This window comes from Lepidothrix coronata, unplaced genomic scaffold, assembly GCF_001604755.1.
Source record: "Lepidothrix coronata isolate B3197 unplaced genomic scaffold, Lepidothrix_coronata-1.0 Scaffold27, whole genome shotgun sequence".
NCBI classification, from domain to species: Eukaryota; Metazoa; Chordata; class Aves; order Passeriformes; family Pipridae; genus Lepidothrix; species Lepidothrix coronata.
Window position 1 is genome coordinate 5,172,808 of NW_016690207.1, and position 23,714 is coordinate 5,196,521.

Consider the following 23,714-nt stretch of genomic DNA (forward strand, 5'->3'; position numbering starts at 1 on the left):
CTGTCAGCCCAAAGGATTTATAGGTAGCCAACACAAGGGAGGGTCAAAAGCTGCTATTTTATGCATTAATCCTTTCTTATTTTTTATATTTTATGCACTAATCCCCTCTTTTTTTTCTTTTTTTTCCCCCACTTCCACCACTTAAATCAATTTAGCTGGTGAACTCCTGACCACAGGCACCCAGATGCCAAAAGGAGCAGAGCATCACCAAACCCCTGTCAAATCCTTCCAGCTCAGCTCAAGGCAATCCTCAAACCTTGGGTGAAAAGGGAATTCCGGGGGGCTGGGGATCGAGGAGGGCAGGAATTGCAGCCAGCTCTTGGGGCATTTGCACAGAGGAAAGGAAAGGTGAGCAATAAAACCCATAAAGGCTCTTTCATTTCCGGACCCGGCTGTACTTTACGTTTTGGCAACGACTTGAGATCAAAGTATCCTAAATTTCCTCATGAAATAAAATTATTTCAGCTATCGCTGAAATGTTGCCATTACGTTGGAAATGTATTTCCCGAAGAGCTTGTTCCTACCTAAAAGAGTCTCAGATTTATAGGCTGCTTTTTTTTTTTTTTTTTTGCCAACAATATATCACATCCTTTTCCCAGTAAAAATAATTAAAGACTTAAGTTGAAAAGTCGGGGGGTTTTTTTCCACGTGGTCACTGATGCCTTAAAACATTTTAAAAATTAAAGTATTGTCAGTCACCCACCACCCCTCAGGTGAATATTGATTAATAAAACACCCTTGATTAATAAAACACCCATAAAACCGTATTAGAAGTAGGCCTGAATGCAAAAAAAAAAAAATTTAAAACCTCATTTATGGACTCCTTTTTCAAAGAAAAATGTTAACATTCGATTTGGAAAGCACAACTCTTGTTTCCAAACCAGTTGGAAAACAGGGATAATTTTTTCTAGCTCATTCAGCAGCTTCTGCCCCACGGCAACACCTGAGACTGATAGCGGAGGGTTCAACGTGAGCAATCAGAAAAACAACTTCTCAGGCTTTTTTTTTCTTCTCCACCTGAAGCTTCAACATTATTAGAGATACCTGAGGACGTTTTTTTTTCTGGCCATGGAAGGGGTTTTTCTGTATTAAGGGAAGACTGCCTTTTTCCAAAGGGGATTTTTTTGAAGAGGGGCCGCTGTGGGATTTGCAACGATGCCGAGTCAGTCACGGCTCCCTCCACAGTTTTTTATGTCACCGTCTTCAGAGAGGGCCTGAGCAGGCTGAAGTTTATGATATATGCATTCAGCTAAGTTAAAACGAAGAAATATGGCAGAGCAGGGAGGGAGAAGGTTCTCCAGAGGACCATACATCTTGCTCGGAGCAGCCAGGACAGGTTCACCCTCGGTGGGTGATGCCAACTCTTGATTGGCCATAAAGTGAATTAAGAGCTACCCTCTTGCTCTTGAACATCTCATTTCTATCCACCAATCTTCACCCTTTTTGCTTGTTTTTACCAACATTCACACATTACCCTGAAAGATGAACACCAGTTTTCACAAGCTGTTAAAGGAAGTCCCTTATGCCACCCTGAGCTCATTAAAAACAAACCACTATTAACTAGCGGTTAAGATAAAAATAAACTACTATTAAATGGCGAAAACTGGGGGGAAAATCTAATTTTTCAAGACATAAACCATTTCTTGACCATTCCTCGTGTTCCAGGTTGCTTCCAAGCAGGCTCATGTAATGCCTCCCCTGGGGAGATCAGGAGCATTTGTGCAAGACACACCACTGGGCCACCAAATAGCTTTAATTTTTTTCAGGAATATCTGGCTGCCAAACTTCCTCTATCCAAACCCAGGGGAGCATCCTTGCTCTCGACCAAGATGATGCATTTTCTAGATGCTGACCTTTGCACCCTTCCCAGCACCCAGTTATCGAGTTATTGCCCCGTAAAAAAAGACAAACTGGGGGTGTGATTCTGCTACAACCACAGGCCAAAGCAGATGGTGATTTGATACTTCTGCAGAATAAACTCTGCATCCCTTTTCTATTTTCCTCCTAAAAGAACAGTTGGTCAATGCATAAGCAATTGGGATAAAAGGGAGAAGGAAACACTGTGTCAGACAATGTCAAAAAACTCTTGCCAAGCACCAGTTTGGAATGTCCCTGGATGGGCTCCTGGGCACAGGGAAAAGGAGCATTTATTTACTTAATACTTTCACCTAGGTATTTAATATTTATTTATTTATTTACTTATTTCATATTCGCAGGTATTTCTTTGCTCTTTGCATTTATATATTTAATATTTCCCAATCCTCCTCCCAGCTCCAGCTCCACAGAAAGGAGGGAGCTGCTACAGTGAATTTCCGATGAGAACAACAATTACCGCTAAATATTTCTCTCCTCTCCAAAGATACCCATCCCTAAAAGGCTCCAGGGATATCTCTGCAACATAAACATGAGAATAAAACCTGCAAGAGCCAGTCAGAGCTTTAGTAGACAAGGTTAATGTACCTTGAACAGCAGCATTAAACAACTTCCCTCTTTTTTTAAGTGGAGAGCTGAGATACCTACATACATTTTAAAGTGTTATTTTTATAGGGGAAGACCATTAAAGCACCTTCCAAAACAAACTGGCACAGGGAAACATCAAAGAAGCTTCTTCAAAGTAACCTGAAAATACTTGCATCTTGTGCAACCCAGCCCTTGGCCCAAGAAAACTTCCCAAAAGAGCAAATTGTGAATTTTTTCACAGGGTAAATCAAAAAGCTTTGAAGTGAAGCGTAGCTGAGGAACCCCAAAAATGCAGAAACTTCCTCTTGCTGGACAAAAATTATCCAAAGAAAATTCTCTGTTTGCCTTGAAAGTGCTTGTAAAAAACCGGGAGCGGGTGAATTTTCCAACAGCTCTTCTCTGTGAGCTGCGAATAATTTACGTCCAAAATCTTGCCTTATGCTTTCAACCTCGGTTTGTGCTCTTTGTTTTTCACCACAGTCTGCTAATTCCATGAGTAAGGAAAAACTGAGCACCCACATTTCCATCGGGCAAGCACCAAATCTAAATGGGAAGGAGGAGGGAGGATGGTCCTGACCGGAGGGAGCCGTTTGGGTGGTGTGGCCACAGTCCAGTCGAGCTCCACATTCTCTGTTCTGTTACTAATATTGTTGCTGCTACTGTTCATTTTCTCATCTCACCGCTGTTTCCAGCAAATTGTTCTTATCTCAACCTGTGATCTTTGTCTTTAGTGCCCCCAGTTATCCCCTCCAGCCACCCAGGGGTGGAGCGGGAGGGAGGGGAAGCGAGTGAGCAGCGCGTGGTTTTGGAGACGTGGTGGGGGGGGGGAGCACTAAACTGGGGAACACCACTCCTAAACCACGACCACCAATTTCTCCACCAGCACAAGTGCCAATCAGACCAACAGCAGTGCAAGACCCACCCACAACCTCCACACAGACGTGCACCACCAATCCTAGCAGAGGTGCCACCACAAACCACGCGAGGACCTTTTGCAGCTGCTGCTGCAGCCCACGAACACCCCGTGACCCACACTGCCATTTTTCATGGTTTTAAATGCAGCTTTAATTTTGATGCCCTTTTGGGGTGTTCACTTTGCAAATCAAAGCTCACGGGCTTCATGCAAATCTCCCAGCACTGGCACGAGCAGCAGCAGGTGAACACAGACAGGAACCTGCTTTTTGGTGGACTTGTAGGACTTGGGGTAAAAGTAGCAGAGCCAACCCAACTGCAGAAACACAGGTGGGAGTGTGCAAAGATTTCCCCACCCCATGGGAAACCCCCCAAAACAGCAATGCCACAGCACACCTAATAAAACCCTCTCCTCCCTTAAATCTGCCTCATTTCTCTCTATATCCTGCTATCACGCTTGGAAATTTTCACTTTGGGAGAGGGAAAGAAATCCCTCTGGAGCTGGCTGTTTTCCTCTTTCCCATATGGCAGATAAATCAGAACTCCTGACTCGCCGAGTTTCCGCTTCACATCCCTCTCTCACAGTTCTCTGTCTCCTCCCGGTCTTCCTCCTCCCTGAATTTCCCTTTTAAAAATGTAAAATTCCCTAAGAGAAGTGACTCTACCAACCACAAGACAAAAAAATACGGGTTTTATTGAGGCATTCCAGGCTTTCTGGTATCTGCAGAGAGTCGTCCCTATCCAAACCCCGAGCCAAGACACTAAGGATTGCTATGGGAGCCCCTGGATTAATCACCTCAATTGAAACATGTTTCATTTGCCCATTTAAACTCAATTCTTTTGCCATGTTTCCAGCCTTGATGACAAAAGAGAAGTTTGAGATGTGACGTGGTGATTTATACAAGCTCCAGCCAGCTAGGGAGTTACAAGGGGTTTCAAACTCCTTTAATGATGCTTAATAACAGTTAATAACTTCTCCATTTATTCCAAATGGGAGTAAACCTCAGACTGGTCTGACCTCAACACGATGAGGAAACTGGGGTCAAAAAAGGACTGGAAATTGTTCGTGGTGTGAGACAGATGTGCCAAATATTTTCACAACACGGTGACAAAAGATACGGCCTGGCCTCTGAGGTGCATCTCCCTGGTCATGTGGGCTTCAGGAGCAGGAAAGCTGAGACAGTTTTGTGCCTGGAAACTGGGGGGGGAACAACACACAAGGTGGAGAAATCCAAGTGGAACCAAGCTGTTCTAAGAAGAAGTCATCAGGACAGGTGATTTCGATCATTAACCACTTAGAGCAATGCCAGCCTTGTGTTCCAGAAGGTAATTAGGTGGACACCCACCATCACATCTTTCTGTGCCTTTAGTGGGAGGTGCCTAGACCTTGTTGGCACAATTTGTCGAGCTGTTTTCAGTTTGGTCTTCTTGCTGGAGACACTTCCAGGCCAGGTTGCATTTGTGTCCTCAGCAGTCACATGCTTGTGTTCTCCACAGGCTCAGTTTCCACCAAAGAGAACAACACAACATGCCCAAAATAAAGGGCAGGGTACAAAGCCCTTCCATATAATCTTTGCTTGAGTGTAAATGTGCTTTTATACTTGGGCTCAGACAGAGTGAACTGGGGAAGAGCCACTAACTTAAAAATGGGGGAGCTCCCAGCCACAATTCAATAAGGCAAAGTCCCCACAGATGTTAGAGATGATGTTGCAACTACCAAAAATCTGGCCTTTATAAGGTGGGGATTTCTAGATTTCAGCAGTTTCAGTGGCATAATAAAGATGGACTGAGCAAGGATCAGCACAAGCATCAGGCAGTTCTCATCAAAATACAGATTGGAAAGAAGGCATCAAGGCGGGCAGGATCCCCCCAAAAAGTGGAGGTGACCCCAAACCCCCACAAACTCAGCAGAAAAGTCATTTCAAAGTGAACCCAACCTCAGAATCAGAACATGGGCGAAATCAGACTAAGGAGAAATCCATCATTTCCTTCATCATGTGGGTGGTTTTTTTGGCCAGGGGAAGGTCACCGGCAAGAATCGGGGCTGAAAGGGCAGCCTGGGGGACACGATCCTGCCCTTATTGGCTGCTCTTTTTATTAAAAGGGACTTTCAAAGGAGACAAGACTCAAAAGACAACACTCAAAGAAAAGATGCTCTGCTGAGCCGTGGACTGGACGAAGGTTCTGGGCTTTCCCCCAAGAAACCCCCGCCCTCAATATCACCATTTTAAGCACAAACCAGGCACTTTTGCAGGGCATTTGCAGGAATTGAAGGCGGCACCTCCGTTTTCAGTGACCAAAGGTTTTTCTTTGCTCCTACGGGAGGAAATCTGCAGCCAACGGGGTTTTATTTTCTTTGTCACCCGCCGGGTGCCTCCGGTTTTTGGCACAGTGACATTTGTCACCCTGTCAGGCCCTAATTTTAGTGAGCAGGGTTGACCAAAGGACTGTGAGACCCTTGGTTTCATGTATATCTTATTTTAAGCTCTGCATTTCAGTTATTTTTAGCTGGTGACCATTCCTCTGCATTCTACTGCTGGCTGTGCCAAAATTTTGCAGTGATAACAGCCCATATTTCAGAGTATTTTCACAAAAATATATCTGTGTTTTCCTCCAGGCTGGCTATGGCTCGTAGGGCTCTTAACAACATGTTATTGACACTTGAGCTTCAAATCAAGACTCCCTGCACAGACTGATCTCTTAAAAAAATAGTATAAAAGTGTAATTGTCCCCTCACTGCATTTAGGGAAGGGTTGATACAATTTAAGTGTACCAGAAACCAACAGAAATTCCCCCAAATACAGCCATACTGAGGTCATGACTCAACACATCCCACTCAATTAGTATATATAATTGCACAATTAACATGTATAATTGCTTAATTAATATAAAGAGAAGAAGCCTTACTGTTTGTGGGGTGCTCAGGGAGCCACTGCCCTGGAAGTGTCCTCCCACCTTCCCGAAAACTAGATTTTCTGGATAGGAATCACAACCTGGGAAAGCAAAGGATGAAATGTTTGAATATAAAGAAAAAATGATGAAACAAGAAGGCAAAATATTAAGCAGAGGATGAAGGTCTGTACTAGGAGAGGGCTTTTAGCAGGGGCAGCAAAGCTGTGGTGGGCAAGTCCACTCTTAAAGCATTTTTTTTTGAAGGATGATGGGGAAGATAAGAGGAATCAAGGAAAACTTAGGTGGGAATATCCCTGGGAGGTGAAGGCAGGACTGATGTCTGATCTAGAGCAGGGTTTTGCCCCAGTGTGTTTGAACATCTCCCAGAAAGGACAAAAACTAAATCAGAATTTTAGAGGTCGAACCGGGACGTGTCCAGCAAACGAAGGTGTGCCCGTTGATGGTCTCTCCACAGAGGATGGAGGTTGGCACAGTCCTGTCCCGTCCTTTTCAACTCCTGGGGGATGGTGAGTCCTCGGTGCAAGATCTCACTGAGGGTTATTGCTACAACCCGGGTCTGAAAAGCAGAAAAAAGGGAAAAAGCAATGAAACAACATCACTACTGGCCTTGTCCCCATTTCACACTGGCTGTTGCCATTTCCCTGCTTAATTATAATCTTTCCTTGAGTGTAAATGTGCTTTTATACTTGGGCTCAGGCAGAGTGAACTGGGGAAGAGCCATTAACTTAAAAATGGGGAGCTCCCAGCCACTACTGAATAAGGCCAAGTCCCCACACATGTTAGAGATATGTTGTAACTATCAAAAATCTGGCCTTTATAAGGTGGGGATTTCTAGATTTCAGCAGTTTCAGTGGAAGAACAAAGATGGACTGAGCAAGGATCAGCACAGCCACCGACACGGGGGTGGTTTGTGTCTGACTGCAAAAAAAAGGAATAAGAGAGAAAATTCACCAGACCTCGCAATATCCATCACCTCTAGCAAGACCCTCAGATCTCCAATACCCATCTAATAAATGCCCCTCAGCATACATCACCTCCAGATATTACCTCTCTGTCAGGTGATAAACATCACCTGAGATCTCCGGTATGTGTCTGATATATTTACCCTGACATACATCACCTGGTAGAGAGCTCCTCAGACCTCCAATACAGGTCTGATATATGTCCCTTGATACACATAATCTCTGCCAAGCTCCTCTGATCTTCAGTCTACAGCTGATATATCTACCCTGATCCAAACCAGCTCGAGACAGCTCCTCACCAGCACAGCTCCTCACCCTCTCCTCTGACAGACACAACTCTGATATATGTCACCTGGCTGGAGCTCCTCGAATCTCCATCATGCATCTGATACATCTGGCCTGGTACACATCACCCCCAGAGAGCTCCTCAGATCTTCAATATGCATCTGATATACCTACCCTGAAATATATGACCTGTTACAGAGCTCCTCAGACTGTTGATATATGTCTAATATATATAGGTATGTACCCCTTGATGTGCTGAACTGCTGATTTGAATTTATATCTGATATATGCACCTCTAGTTACACACCACCTCTCCAGAGCTCCTCAGATGCTCCTTCAACTCACTACCAACATGCACAGCACTTCCAGAGATCCTTGGATCCCCAGGATACACCTCAGGGATGCACCTCTGCCACACATTACCGGCAGAGAGCCATGTCTTGTGTGGTGAGGCCAGCTGGGAGCTCCATGAGAACTGTTTCCCCTGGCTTTAATTCCATCCCAAACTCCTTGCAACAACACCACAGGCATTTCTGTGCCCTCTCAGCCCGTGTCCATCATCTAAGCCGGGAACACGGGTCCGAGAGACGAAGTTGCATGGGAAGTGCTGTTCCTGGAAACCTGGACATCACCAAGGTGGTTGATCAAGGAGAGATATGGAAACAACTGGGTGATTTCAGGGCAAAACAGGGCAGAAACCCCCAAACCTGGAAAACCTGGTGAAAGGGATAAAAGGTCAAGGTGCCTCTTGATTTCTCAGGCCACTGAGATTCAGTGACCTCATCTGGGTTACACTCACTGCTCAGAAGGGCCTGAGTCCAAAACTCTTCCACCACAACAGCAGGTGAAATATGAGGGTTATTTGTGATAAAGAATTAAGGCTCCTCTTGGAGGAGTATGAATGGGTTGACACCAAATACATATTGAGAACCCAGGAGCTGATTTTCACTGGATTTGTCCTGACATCGTGATTAAAAAGCTCATGTTTTGCAGCAATCCTTCATCCCAGTAAAGGCTTTTTTCCATCCCACAGGAAAGACTTTTGTCATCTGGGCTTGCTGCGTGAAAGAAACGTAAGGACTGGAGGAAAAAGAGCAGACAAATAAGGCTCTGTCAGTGTTAAAAGAGCTCTAGTAGACTGACTTTCATCCTTAGAGGTGATCAGCACTGAGGTCTTCAATGTTGCATGCATGTAGAGCAAAAATATTGTGCAACTTCTGCACAAATGATGCCGTTTTTGTCCCCGTCACCAAGAGCACCAAGAGCCAACCCCACCAGGGACACCTCCCCGAGCATCCTTGCAGAGGGAGAGAAGTCTTTTTGAGCCGGCGCTCACTTTTAGCAACTTCAAAAGGCAGCCTTTGAAGTTTAGCAGAGGCCTTTGAAGTCCTCCTGACGCAAAAGGGAACGGAGGAGATGCCTCCTCCAAGATGCTCCACCGCAGGCGACGCGGGCCAGCGAGACACGCGGTGTCCCGGGCGCTCGTGGTGTCACTCAGCAGCTGCCCCAGGATCATAAACGAGACACCATTTCTGGCAAGTCATCAGCCCCCCCACAAATGCCCTAAATCCTCATCTAGTTGACCTGAATAGCCTCCAACAGAACAGCAGGGATGGGAGCCCAGTATCCTGGGACCTCAGCCTGTTCCTGGCTGCAAAAAAGCCAAGGGCAGCCCTGTTAATAAAGATTTAATGAAGTGTAAGGGAATGATGGTAAAGCTGACATTAAGCAAATCAAAACCTGGGATTTTTGCAAAAAGTCTAGGATTTTGAAGCAAGGCGGATTTTCCCAGCATGTCACTTTGCTTCTTCCAATGTGAGCACACCGTGATGCTTCCAAACCCCACCATGCCACTGCTGTTTAATTGTGACCATCATTTTTTAATAAATTTAATGCCAGCTCCTCTGACTTAAGTGGAAACCACAAATGGTGAAAATCCCAATAACACTGGGTTTTGCTGGATTATTTTTATACCCCACACAAGCCATACAGGCCCCAAACTCCACACCCACGGGGCCAACTGAAGAAACCCTGTATGTGAGGAAAACACTATAAATGCAGAAATCAAAGCTCAAATTTCCATTGACCCTTCAAGGAGCTCCAAGAGACGATCACAACCCTCCAAATACTTTGGCAACACCTGCTGCCATCTATGATGAGGACTATGATAATGAAAACCTTTGGTGTATTGAGTTTTTCCCCCCACAGTGCAATTTCTGTAGCACCTCCAACTTCTGGGGAAGGGCTGGGGCCGGGTGTTGGGGATGCTCCAGGAGGAACACGGTGTTTTCATCCTCCCCGCTCCCACAAGTTAAAATTGGTGATGCACAAACCCCACTGTTCTTCAGAGAGAGTGAAAGATTGGAGACATGCCCAGATATGTGCAGTATTCCTGCATTTCTGCAAAAGCAAAGCTGCTTTGAGGCAAAACACGGCCGGGAGAGACAAGTCCATTGCTGGAGCCCCACCCCATTATCCCATTATCCAAAGGGATATGTAGGGAAATACTGGACACCCTCACCCAGGATGTGCACAGGTGAACACATCTGGATCCAGGGAACAAAAGCTATGCCGTGCTGATAAATAATGGAAAGGCAAAGTGCCCCACAGAAGCAGCACCACACCGTTCGGCCCCGGGCGAGACGGAGGAAAATTCAGTACCCACGAGGTCTGGAACAGTGGGATTAACAACACATCAATTTTAATGCAGGGTGGCTTGTGCAGGGTTTTTTTTTTTTCCCCCTTTTTCCTTCTTTTTCTTTTTTTTTTTTTTTTCCTGCTTCACAAACAGCAAAGTGAATGTTTGAGCATCTCGGCGGGGGGTTAATGAGGACTCTGATTAGTTATTCAGATTTGCCGATGCTGCCTACATCCATCCTCGGATGGGGGAATAACAGGAAAGGCTTTGCAGAAAAAGCTCTTAAAGACGACCTGCTTGGCTTTCACAGCTCAGGCAGACACAGGTTTTGAGGGGCTTATGCTACAGGGGTCCCCAAACCCGAAACCCTAGCGCCAACTTTGGGGTGGAAAAGGACATTTTCCCATCATTTGTAGGGGATGCAAAAAGCTGCTGCGTGTTGAGCCATGCCAATTCCTGTAAAGATTCACATTTGGATTTGTGGAGGTTTTTTGCCACATTTAAAATAAATTCTCGGGTGCTATTTATTAAATTTGTGTACAGTTCTGGTCAGAGGTACGGGACCAAAAATGACGGATGGGCGGATGCAAGGATGCACAGATGTGAGGATGCACAGATGTGAGGATGCACAGATGCAAGCATGCATACATTTAGAGATGCCTGCATGCAGAGAAGTATGGATAAACAGGCTCATCCCGTGCATCTGATCATATGGATGCAGGGATGCAGGGATGAACAGGTACATCCATGGGTGAAAGGATACATGGATGAATGCAGGCAAGGGTGGAAATAAGGATGGACCATCCCATAAGCCACCACTGGGCTGCAAAAATGCAACAACTGCATTCTTGCACAGCATCCCACAGAAGTCTAACAGTGCTTTATGTCCTCCTTGCTCCTTGGCCCAGGGATATTTTAAGCAGGTTGATCTCACCTCAGTATCTTAAGCAGATTGAACTGCTGTATTTTGGCGTTTATTTCCGGATTTAGGCTTTTGTTCTTCACCTGCATCAAAACTCAGAAGGGAACCTGAGAAAATAGGTGGCAGGTGTCCAAATTGATGCTGCAAAAAGCCTTAAAGGATGCAGCCAGGGAGGTGTTTCATGGCATTGCAAAGGGGCTCCTCAAAAAATCTAGGCATTATTTTAGGATTCAATATTTCTTCATCAAGGAGAAATATCTGAAGGATGGGCAGGGTGGTGACAGCACTCTCTCAGTTCATCCCAACAACAAACATCAGCACTTTATTTTTACTTGGATCCAGAGACCCAGCTGGCTCTTGCTTTGAGAATCACACAGCATTCAACAGGAGTTCTGGGGGCTAAACTCCCCAGGGTCCATGTCAGTCCCCACAACACCTGCCAGGATCTCAAAGGAAAGACAAACTGGAGTTATTCATCCAATTTTGCCAGCTCTGAGGTGCTCCATCCCAAACAGGCTCTTTTCCCCAGGACTGCCTCCCCACGTGTTGTCTGGGTTTTAAAGGGTGCCTTAATTGTTCTGAATTAACAGCTCCAGCTGGAGGAGCAAACAAGCAATTTGCAGCCTTAAGATAACACCCAAGTGATTTAAGTTGGGGCTTTTAAATTTTTGGTTTTAATGGGAAATCGAACTTTTCTGGTCGGGAATGCACCGCCCAGAGCTTGGCTAAAATCACCCATTTATCAGGAGTGGCCACAGGTGGAGGTGGGATGGTAGGACAAAAGGAAGAAATGAGAAATCTCTGCATTTGGCTTTACTTTAGAGACAGGAAAAATACAATATATCCTCATCACTGCTGGGCAACCCATTGACTGCAGGAGGGCTAAGGATTATTTTCTTCTCAACACCCCCTTTTTTTTTTATTACATAGAAGTTCACAGAATCCCAGACTGGTTTGGGTTGGAAGGGACCTTAAAACTCATCTCGTTCCAACTCCCTGCCATGAGCAGGGACACCTTCCACTAGCCCAGGTTGCTCCAAGCCCTGTCCAACCTGGTCTTGGACACTTCCAGGGATGGGGCAGCCACAGCTTCTCTGGGCAGCCTGTGCCAGGGCCTCACCACCCTCACAGGGAAGGACTTGCCTTTACATTTTGTTTCAAAATATTCAATCTTTAAAAAAAAAAACAAAACAAATCCCACAACAAAAACCCACCAGCAAACTCTTTATCCCTCTGCCCTCTTTCCTCTCTTTTTCCCTTTTCTTTTTTTCACTTGCTGCTAGATAGATAAGGGAAGGAAAGACCATGATTATTTGTTTGCAAGACTGGATCCTCAACATGGATATGTTAATTTTTTTTAAATTCTCATTTTCACCGCTTTAAATCCTTTCTAATCTCACCCAGGTTGTGGAATTCAAGGAGAAACTCCACCCCTATTCCCCCACCCTTCTGGTTTTAAGAGGAGCCAGTAGTGCTGGCAGTGAAAAGGACTCCACAAGAAAAGCTTTCTCTGATTACAACCAAGTGACAGCTGCAAAAACTAACCCTGGAACCAGGACAGGTAGCAAGAAGAGTTTCCACTCAATCTGGCAGCTGACACTTGGTTGTACACTTTTGTTATTAATGTTGTTACTGCTCTTTTTCTTATCTCATTGGTGTTTCCAGTAAATTGTTCTCCTGTCACCCTGTGATCTTTGCCCTTTGTGTCTCCAATTCCCCTCTCCATCCCGCCACAGGGGAGGGGGAGCATGGTTTGGAGAGTCTCAGTAGAAGCACTAAACTGGGGGGTATCAGTCCTAAATCATGACATCACCCCAGCCAAGGCTGATTGGGAGTCAATGCCCATCAACCCCCAACAGCTTTCCAAGAGCATCAAGGTTGGATCCCATCAGATGATGTTGTGGATGGAGTCATGGTCCTCCAACAACTGCTGAAGTCAGGACAGTTTGTCTTCATTTTACAGGGGAAAAAAGGGTCTAACTGTGCCCTGAAGACACAGATGTGTCACAGAAGTGACATCAAGATGCAACAATGCATCCTTGTCTGATGATGGGAGGTACCTCCAGAGCACAGATCCAACGCTGGCGGCCGTGGGACTCAGGCAGCCTTGGATGTCTGGATCCCCCGTGCCAAGCTGTGCTACCTGATGACCTCCTGGCTCACATCTAAAGTAACAGGAGAAGTAATAAATCTCTTTGGCACCTTCCCTGGGCATGGCAGCCCTTGATAAAAAACCCAAAACTCCAGGGAGGGAGCCTGACACCACACTATTCCCAAGGCACCCTGTTACGCAGATTAATCCTTCTTGATGGAGAATTACAATTAGGGCTCCGTCTTAAGGAGATATCAGCAATCAGATATCTTATCAAATGCCACCTCAATTATTCAAATAATCCCTGGCTCTTAGATTCGGGTGCTGTTTAGGGAAAGCGGTCCGATTAATGTGCTGACACTTCCCCATCACGTCTGACATCCTCAACTTCATGTCTGATTACGGAATTTGCATTCAATTTAATTTTTTTTCCATCTGGAGTAAATGAATAATCCGAGTACCTACCTACCCCAGCCTTAATTACATTTGTTAAATTAAAAACCCGGGATGTGAGAAATTTAAATGCACGTAGCTCCATGGCCAGGCAAACCTGCACGTTCAACCTGCCACAGCCCCGCCGGCTCCCGCTCCAATCTCTCCTCCTTCCCCACAGCCAGGCATCAAAGAAATTACAACTGGAAAACAAAAATTCTCTCTAAACGATGAAACAATAGATGATCTTTTGACATTTCCAGCGCTGTTTGCAGGGGAATGAGATAAAATGTAATAAATTCATATACTTCTGTGTGTTTCTTGGCTCCGGCAGCTAAAATTTCCATCTCTTTATGCAGGAGTCCTGGGGAGCAGAAATCCTTGATAATGCCAAACAATTCGACACTTTATTTTCTCTTTACTCCACACCACGCAGAAAACACAGGCTTCAAGCTGCCAGCTGCTGGGAGTGAAACCAGATGCCACATCCCTTTCCCCAGATGGAAACAGAAATGGCCCCGTCTGGGGGTGCGCGCGCTCCCCTCGCTCGCAGCCCTCCGTGACCCCGGGGCCGCTACCAGCACATGGCAAAGCCTCTCCCCAACAGCAAACACCAAAAAAAAACCCAAAAAAAAAATCCAAAAGCAACCCTTTTCAATGGCGCAATTGTAATTTTTTTCAGGCTCAGCCTTTTGGTTCAGGCCACATCCTGGTACCATCAGCCCCCACAGAACGCCAGGGGGGAGGTTTGCCCCCCCAAGCCGCCACGTTTACTGATTTTAAAATAAAAAAAGGTGGAAATGAAACCACCAAAATTGATCCTTTTTTCTTTTTTTTTTTTCTTTTAAATAAACTTTGCAGAAGCTCGCTCAATTTCCCTTCTTTTGGAGAAGATGGAACTTAAAAGGCTGGAATTACCAGGTGAACTCAAGGTGGTGACAAGAAAAGCGTCCAAATAATTAAAGAATAATTAAACTTAAGTGGAAGATAAAGTACTACCAGCTCAGGCCATTTTGGGGGCAATACGTCATAGACTGAGTGACGGGAAATGTCAAATAAATATATTTGGGTGTTGATCTAGATGTCAGCAGCAATGAAAACATTGAGGAAAGTCTTTTCTTAGCACTCACAAAGGCTGAATTAAATAACTTAAGTGTGAGTGAGTGCAATGGCAATAATCCCCCAGTTTGAGCCTTGTGAGACCAGTAATAAAACATGGCTAAAAATATCCAGGGAAAGCCACGCTCACAGGATAAAGTGAGACAGGTGAGAACAGAGTCAAAAATAACTTTTCCCTTGCTCCCAGCACGCTCACAACTCAGACACAACATTTCTGCACTCCCAGGAAGCTGGATTTGACTCCCCACCCTCAAAAAATTCCCCGTGGAGGGGTGTAACAGAGCATCAGAGCATCCCCCCCAGGCACAGGGGCAGGATTTGGCCATCAGAGCAGGCAATTTGGAAGCAGCCTGACTGATCCACAGTTCCTCATCCGTCCTGACTTCCTTCTGCTTTGTTTTGAGTCAACAGTTACGGTGCCGGAGGAGAAAACATCATGTTTTAGCAATGAAGTCCCCAGCAAGACTGTTTAAAAATTAATTAGTGCCATGCAACATATTAGCGATGAATAGTAATTTTAGCTTTTGTACCTACTTCATTGCCTTCTACATGGTTGTTATTCCAGCTTTTCCATGGTCCTCCCAGCCAACCAGTACCTAATAGAGAGTGTACCAAGGAAATTGTTGGTGTGTCTCCTGGACATCCCCAGTTCCACAGCAAACACACCCCCCAACGTGTTCTCTCTGGAGCTTTTAAATAAATTAGGGTCATATTTGCTGAGCTGGTTGGAAGGTTGGGAACCTGGCCTGCTCAAAGGTTCCAAACATCCCAGAATGGCAGTTGTCCAAGGGTATGAGCCTGGCCGGACCCGCCCACAGCTCCTATGCAAGGTGGAGGTTGTGGTATGAAGGAGGTTGTGGGTTGTAGCTTCATCCAGGATGGAGGACAGAGATGGGTGGAGATTCCCCCAACCCTGAGGATGGAGAACCTTCAAGGATGGAGATCCCCCTACCCCAAGGATGGAGATCTGCCAACCCCAAGGATGAAGATCCCCCCCAAACCCAAGGAAGAAGATCCCTATAACCCACAGATGGAGACACCCCCCACAGCTCTGAAGGTGAAGATGCCCAAGCCTCAAGAATGGAGCTCCAAAAAACACAAGGATGGATCCAGCTAACCTCAAGGATGGGAATCCCTCAACCCTGCAGATGGAGATCACCAAAACCCAAGGATGGAGACTCACAAACCTCGAGGATGGAGATCCTCCTAACCGTGAGTATTGGGACCTCCAACCCTGAGAATGTATATCCCCAAAACTCAAGGACCCTCAGAGCCCTGAGGATGGAGATTCTGCAGACTCCAAGGATGGAGATACCCCAACCAAGAACAAAGAACTTCCACGAAAAAAGAGACCCCCTCCAGCTATGAGGACAAAGAACCCCCCCACAACCCAAGGATGCAAACCCCATCTTCCCCAATGCCACAAAGGGCAATCACCCCCGGGACATCAGTGGCTGGAGTCTTCACCCCACCCTGCACTGAGCAGGACCTGGGGGCACTACTCTGGTCCCATAATGGCCACCTCCCAAACTGCAACCCCAAACGAGGCACCACTCTGCTCCTTCTGGCAGCGAGTGAGGCAGTGGGGACTGAGGAACCTCGCTGTGTCGGCTGCCTTCAGGTGGCTGGGGAAGCTGAGGGGAACTGGCTGGGAACATCTGGAATATATTCATTTTATGGCATGTTTCATATCACAGACAGGTACTTTGAAGCAGTTAAGTAGTAGCAGGGCAGCACGTCCCCATGGGTGGGCTGCGGTTTGCGCTTTCAGCCCGAGCTGCCCCAGCATGACAAAGGGGCTGGGGAGACGGAGCTGACGTTTTCCAAACACAGCTCTGCGCCTCTGGGGGCAAATCCAGCCAGAAATTAAAACCCGAAAGGACAAAAAAAAAAAAATAAAAAGAAAAAAAAATAAAGAGAGAGAAAGAAACCAACCCCTGCGTCTAAGTGGTGTTGATCCCCACATCAGGCTATTAACAGCCCCATCACAAATTGTAAATGACTCAGATAAATTAAATGGCTTAGCAGCTGTGAGGAAAGGCCCTTCGGAAGATTCATTTGTTTCAAGGAAAAGAAATTAGCCGGGAATTTAAAATCTTTTCCAGCAGCTTGACGCAGACACCCTGTCAAACCCACATATTGCTGCTCACGTAGCCCTGGGAGGCAGTCAGCCCCGAAAGGAAAAGTCAGAGAATCCCAGAATCCCAGAATGGTTTGGGTTTGAAGGGATCTTAAAGACCATTTAATTCCAAACCCTCTGCCACAGGCAGGGACACCTCCCATTAAACCAAATTTCCTCAAGTCCCGCCCAGCCTGCCTTGGATATTTCCAGGGATGTTCTCTGGGCAGCCTGTGCCAGGGGCTCACCACCCTCACAAGGAAGAATTTCTTCTTAGTATCTAAACCTCCTCTCTTTCAGTTTAGCACCATGAAAGCCCTCTGTGAGCATCCACAGGTGGGGGATGCAGCCGTGCTCCCATTAGCGCGCCGCTAACGAGGCTGCGCCTTCTCCCAGCAAACCTATTAAAAGCCTCAACCCATGAAGAGGTTCTGAAAATGAGGAGATTTGACCCAGAACACCCCCATGCTGAGGGAAAGCTGGCAACTGAGCTGCAATTGAAAAGGGGGGGACAGTAACATGGGGCAAGAAGCTGAGGTTGCAGCCCTGGGTGCAGTGAGCTGCAGTGATTTACCCCCCAAAGCAGGGAGCCACTGTTTTGCTCCCATATTAATACAAGAAATTCATGCACTAAAGCTCCCTGCCTTTGCAGGCAAAGCCCAACTCTCCATCCCCATCCCCTTTTAGTTCATGCAAAATTGAGGGGCTGTTCACCTTCAGACACTATTTCGCCAGCAGCAGCAACTCAAAACACCTCTTAGTGGAAGTTCAGAGGTATAAAAGATGCAAAACGCCCCTAAATTATTCACATGGCGTTTCAATCAAAGCCCCACTCCGGGATAAAGGGAAGGATTTGATGACCCTGGGATGTCTCCTCTCCTGTTTGGATGGAAAAACCCTTTTTGTATTTACTGCGTAGAAGCGAAAGGGGGAGAGGATGAAATAAAAGGGTTTCCCACATCCAGAAAGGGCTGGAGAGTGAGGAATGCAAGCAGCACCTATTTTTCAGGTGCATCCAAGCAGAGTATCCAGGTTGCATTTGCCCCTTGGTAACACTGAAGCTTTTCCAAACTTTTATAGCACCAGAGGAGCAAAATTAAAGTGGGGCATTGGAAGAGAAATTGCAAACCCAGAAATCCAGCAGGAAGGGATAGAAGCAATCAAGAGGGGAGGAAAAAAAAAGGAAAATGAATAAGAAACTCAAAAATTATTTTGCATTTCAAATAGAGGAGATTTTCAGAAAGGAAAAGCCCTGGAAGATATTTTTTTCCTCCAGTTTCTCCTCTCTGTTTCGCTTCTTTCTGTTTCACTGAGCACCCAGGTGCGCCCGAGCTGGGATTTCCATTTCTCCATCTCCATCTTGGGGCAAAACCCCAACAATCCAGTGGAAAAAAAAAATAAAAAAAGCCCCAAAAGTAGGACACCAAGCCTTGCTCAATCCAGCCTCAGCTTGATGCTCACTAATTACCCGGTAATAGTATTTATATGCTGCCGGCACACTCGGAAATGCAGCTCCTAATAACCGAGGTCGGCATCAATATTAATGTCCCGGCTTGACTCTCAATACCCGGGGACCGACGAGAGACAAAGAAACATCACAGCAAAGTGAAAAGAGGGGCAGAGAACGAATTTTAAAAGTATTTTCCTGTGTTTGGGCAGGAAGGGAGTGCTTGAGATTCAATGAGGGGACCAGCAATAAGGGCAGATATAAATTGTAAGTTCCCATTTCTGAGGCACAAAATGTTCCAGCAGTGCGGAATTTTTCGCCGTCCACACGCCCTTCCTCAAGCTTTGAGTAGGAACAGGCTGGAAAAACTCTTCTTTTCTTGTGATGGGAATAGATTTCTAAAGCTCAGGGCTTTCCCCTCGCCAGAGTTACTCCAAGGTGATCAGCTCCAAATATTCATCCCTGCAAACTTCAGCCCACTTTGGGCTGCTCATGCAAAAACCCAGGCTTTGGGTTGGCTCAGCCAGAAACGCTGCTGGAAACAACCTCCTGAGAAGCACTTTTTTCCCAGAGATGGCTCGATCCCTATGCAACCAGGGAGCACATCCCCCCCAGATTCACCAATATTACATTGCACACAAATGCACACAGAATATTTGCAGGGCACGGCGCGGGTTGCGAAAGTGCCCCAGCACCGCTCCATAATTCAATTAAAAAAACCTCTTTTCTTAATAATTTCTACACAGAGACACTTGGCACACCAGGAGCATTAAGGCAGAGTTTAAATGGAGTTAATAAACTATTAATAGCCTGCAGTAAGGCTATGATAGATTTGAGCTGCATGTGATCTCTGCCCCTCGGTACGAGGTGTTATTACCAATGTCCGCCCGCGATGCACGTTGGAAAAAATCACGGAGATCTTCCATAAAAAATGCAGTTCCATGAAATGTGATGTTTCTCGTGGAAAGATGCATGTTTTCCGGATTTTTTCCTGAGAGCTGACAGTTTGAGAGCAAGCGTGGATGCAGCATTTACCTCGTGGAGGGTCATGTGTGGTGTCAACCCACACCATTGACACATTAACTTATGCTGATTAATATTGAAAGAAAATGAATGGAAGACAACGAATGGAAGGCAATGGAAATCCAAGAACTCAAAATTAGGATGTTCCCAGATCTTTCAGTACTTTCATTTCCAAGCAATTTGAGAACTTCCCTATTTTTAGTCAAATTCCAAGCGGGAAAAGGGCAAACTGCGGAAAGAACTTGAAAACAGGTGTTCTGCTTCCCCGAGAAACCGTGGTTATGAAGCTTTTGCTGACACAATTTGAGTAGTTATTAAACAACATCAATGAGTAACTCATTGACCCTCCAGAGAAGACCCAGCTCTGTGTTGATGACTCCAACTCAACCCTTCAAAGACCCAACCCTACCCTGATGACTGCAATGGCAATGAGTAAAGTGTTGGTCCTACAGAGAAGACCCAGCCCCAAGCTGATGAAGAAGCAGAGCACAAGCCAACTGCCTAAAGATGCCATAAAAATCAAATGCCACTGTAAAGTGACTTCAGATACTGCAAGAAACCTCCAGAAAGAGAATAATTATAACCAATTTGAGTGGAAAGAGTGCTCTGCAGTTGCAGCCTTGGCCATCAATTCTGGTCAAATTTGAGAAGATCTTTCTAAAGATTGTATGACCCAGTGGAAATGGCAATTTTTCATATGGAAATTCTCCCAAAGCTTAAATCATCTCTTTATTAAATATTTTTTAGTTCTAACTTGCGGAAAGAGGCCACGAGGTCTCTTCCAAGAGGAGCAGCCTGTGAGACAAAGTCAGAGGGTAAAAACTTCTCAGGGAAAAAACATGAGGATTTCCACTTGAGAGATGCTGATTAAGCACCACTGGAGGATCTAGAGACAAACCCTAAAAAAGGAGGGGTTTGTCTTTCTTTCTTGGGTTGATGGCAGAAGAACCATGAGAAGAAGTAATACCTTCTTCCACCTTCTCCAGCTGCAGATGGTCACCACCTTTTGGGGCATTCAGAAGTGCTGTTTCTCCAACCAAAACCCACAAGAAGACTCCTCCCCACCACTTCCAACAACGATGAGTGAAAAGAGAACACCGTACCTCGACCCTTCCATCAGCACCGGAGAAAACACCCAAACCACCGCAACTTCCAAATCCCTCCCTGCCTTTCCCCGTTTCCTAGATGGTCCTCCAAGATGCCCAAAACCTGCCCAAAATCACGACCTGCCAAAAAATAACTGAAATCAATGAGAAGAGGAGATAATCAATGATTAAGGAACGGATGCAAGTCAACACGTCGCTGAGGTCAACGTGCCACGTGGCCACCCGGGCTGGACACGGCTGCTTTGTTGGTGCTCCACGTTTGCCCCCATTAATTTACCATTAAATGGGAGCTGCAAGGACTGAGAAAAATAAGAGTAAAAGCGACTTTGAGGGTCGCTGTAGCTTTTCAGCTCTCTGATGAGACATTATTGGCGGATCTCCTACACAGCTGCTCCCTGCTGAATAGATCCATCCCACCTCCAACGCCGTTGGCCATCAACCAATGTAGGAATAAAGGCAAGTTCGGGGTTTTTTTTTTTTTCCAGTGGATGTGAATTATTTGGGGATTTATCCAAAATTAGAATACGTGGTGATTTATCCAAAATTAGATGGAAAAATCCCTTTTTTGCTGTCTCTAAGTGAGCAGCTGGGGGGGATCCAGTGCAGTGACCACCGTCCCACAACAAGTGGGTCAGGACTGTTTAACACCAAAAAAGGGGGGGAAATATTTGATTTCTTCAGGAATAAATGCTCCTTTTCCCAAAGAGCTAGTTCAGAATGGAAAAAAAACACATTCGGTTTTGAAATGCCTCAATGAAATTTAATTTTTGGTTTGAATCAACAGCTTCACTCGGTGCCATTTTAATGCTATTTTATGTTGAAATGTCAATTGGAAACTAACATTTTAAAATGTCAAAACATTTCATGTCTGCAGACGGTGCCGATAGTTTTTTGCTTCCGTGTGTCCAAACAGAAAATGCCTTTGGAACTTCATCACGGAACGAAAAATTAAATATATATATATAAAATTATAAAAAAAATCAATATTTTGACTTCTTGGAATCAAAACAAAGCTAAAATACAATATTTCCTCCAGGATGCAAACAATATTTTCTGACAAACTGTAATCACCAAAACACAATCTGAGCCAAATATTTGTTACCATGGTCTGCTATAGCTCCATGGGAAGAGAAGAGAAAGGGATTTTTGATATTGTAGGCCCTCTGAAATCTTTTTTTCACCAGTTATTTACAGGGTGCAGGAAGCCCCTTCCACCATCCAGAATCATTTTCAACACACTGATTTTCCTTAATAATGGGGGAAAAAAGACTTGGAAAAATTAAGGTTTTTCTCCTTTAAAAGAGGCAACATTTAAATTTGGGGGCGGATTTTCCCTGTATTTTGCATGGATGACACCTCACCTCCATCAGTTTTGGCGAACTGGGAGGAAATGGAATTGTGAGGTTTTTACCACACTTGTGCTGGCTGCAGGGAACACGTGCACAGGGTGTGGGGGGTTTTATCCAATATAAATGCAATTATCCGGTGATCTCACCTTTTAAATTCCAGCCTTGGCCACGCGTCGCCAACAAAACAAATGGGGGAAAAAAAAAACAATTGGAAAAGAAAGCAAATAAAAGGCAAGCAATCCAGGGCAGTTGCTGCAAAAAAAAAAAAAAAATTGAATTTTCCCAATTTTTCTGGTTCCAGAAGCAGCGTCAGAAAATGTGATGAAAACTGGCAGTTTTGGAATTATTACCGGCCAAGTTTCTCATCCCAAATCTTGCAGCTCCATCATCCTCGACGGCGCGGCTCGGCCGCCCTCCATCACCTTTACATCTCCTCCAAATTTCTCTTTTTCTCTTTTTTTTTTTTTTTTTTCTCTCCCCCAGCCCGGGCTCCGGCCCCGCGCGGGGAATAAGCGCAATTATCTCGTCTCGCCACATTTTTCCAGCTCTGCCTGAGGTTTAATTAAAGCCAAGTGAAAAACACAGAGGAGCAGGCGCTCGGTTCCGATATCGCCCCACCGCACGCGGCGGGGAGGAGAGGGGGGGAAAAATAGGGGAAAAAAAAAATATATATAGGAAAAAAAATAAACTCTTCCTCGCCGACTTTTTAATTCTGCAAACCCTCCCAGATATTGCTCCTTTATCACATTTCCTTTTAAAATACATATATATAAATATATATATATAAATATATATACACATGTAGCTACGCCAGAGCCCATGAATATACACATGGACACTGAGATACCCACGCACCCTCTCTATATAAAAAATATATATATAAGTGGAGCCTAATCCCCTGTAATCTCCTTGAATTACACCTCAACCACCCTCCTCGCAGGTGACCTTTCCACAAAAGGCTGTTTCTATGCCAACAGCATTGTTTGAGCCAGGCAAGAGAAAAAAATACGGCGCAATAATCTGTAATTTTTCCCTAATTCGGAGTTTTCACCCACGGTCAGGAGGCAGTTGATGCTAGGAACACCCTCATCACAGGAAAAAAATTAGTATTAAAATTAATTAATATCTAGGATTTGAATATTAAGAGAGCACAGTAACCTTGACCCAATTTAGATTTTGCCTAAATTCCTGGAAATCTTTTTTGGGTGAAATTTCCCTTGTTTTGGAGTTTAGGAGCAAAATCTTACAGTTTTAAGGTTCTTTTCATCTTAATACCTGCATTTCTTTCTCCTGCTCCATCTCATCCTGCCAGCACAACACGCAGGTATCAGTTCCTACCAAAAAGTCTAATTATGGAAAAGTCAGAAAATCACGATTTTTTTCCACTTTCACTGTTTTTAAGGGAATTCCAGCAACTGGTTCATGTCCATATGGGAAAAAAAAATGAAATGACAGCGAATACCAGACCTGAACTCCAAAAAACTTGAGGAATTATTATAATATGCATCAAGCAAACAATGTTGGGTAATAAAGTGGTGATGAGATTTGACCGAGTAAAAGTGGTTCAATCTAAATAATTTTCCACAGATAAAGACTGTTTGGAGTTCAGATAATGTTGCTCCATTTAAAATTTGGGGTATTTTCCCTCATTTCCTTCAGTTCCTTGAGTTCCAACTTAGCCCATAAAGCTCATCCCAGATCAGAGCATCTAAAAATGATACAAAAAAGGAAAAATGAGATTTTTTTTTTTCCAAGTTTCAGGGTTTTTTGGTGGGTTTTGAGGAGCGGCACAAGGACCTGTGACCTGTTGGTTGAAGCATCCCCAAAACTGGGGGTTTTTTTGGCTTGTTGAGAGAGGGACAACCTCCACATTCCTGCATATTTTTTTTTTACTGGCTGCTGGGGATTTATGTCTATTTTTCTTCTGACCTGACC

At 45.1% G+C, this 23,714-nt stretch overlaps 1 protein-coding gene across 1 annotated transcript in view; it reads right to left on the bottom strand.

The window, feature by feature from the left end:
- PKNOX2 (PBX/knotted 1 homeobox 2) overlaps positions 1–23,714 on the bottom strand; it is an 88,884-nt gene that overhangs the window by 32,847 nt on the left and 32,323 nt on the right. Inside the window, exons 2-3 of the mRNA XM_017809829.1 lie at positions 6,690–6,841; positions 6,280–6,365 (exon numbers count right to left, since the gene is read on the bottom strand). The gene's annotated coding sequence lies outside the window, so the exon portion shown is untranslated. The remainder of the gene's footprint in view (positions 1–6,279; positions 6,366–6,689; positions 6,842–23,714) is intronic.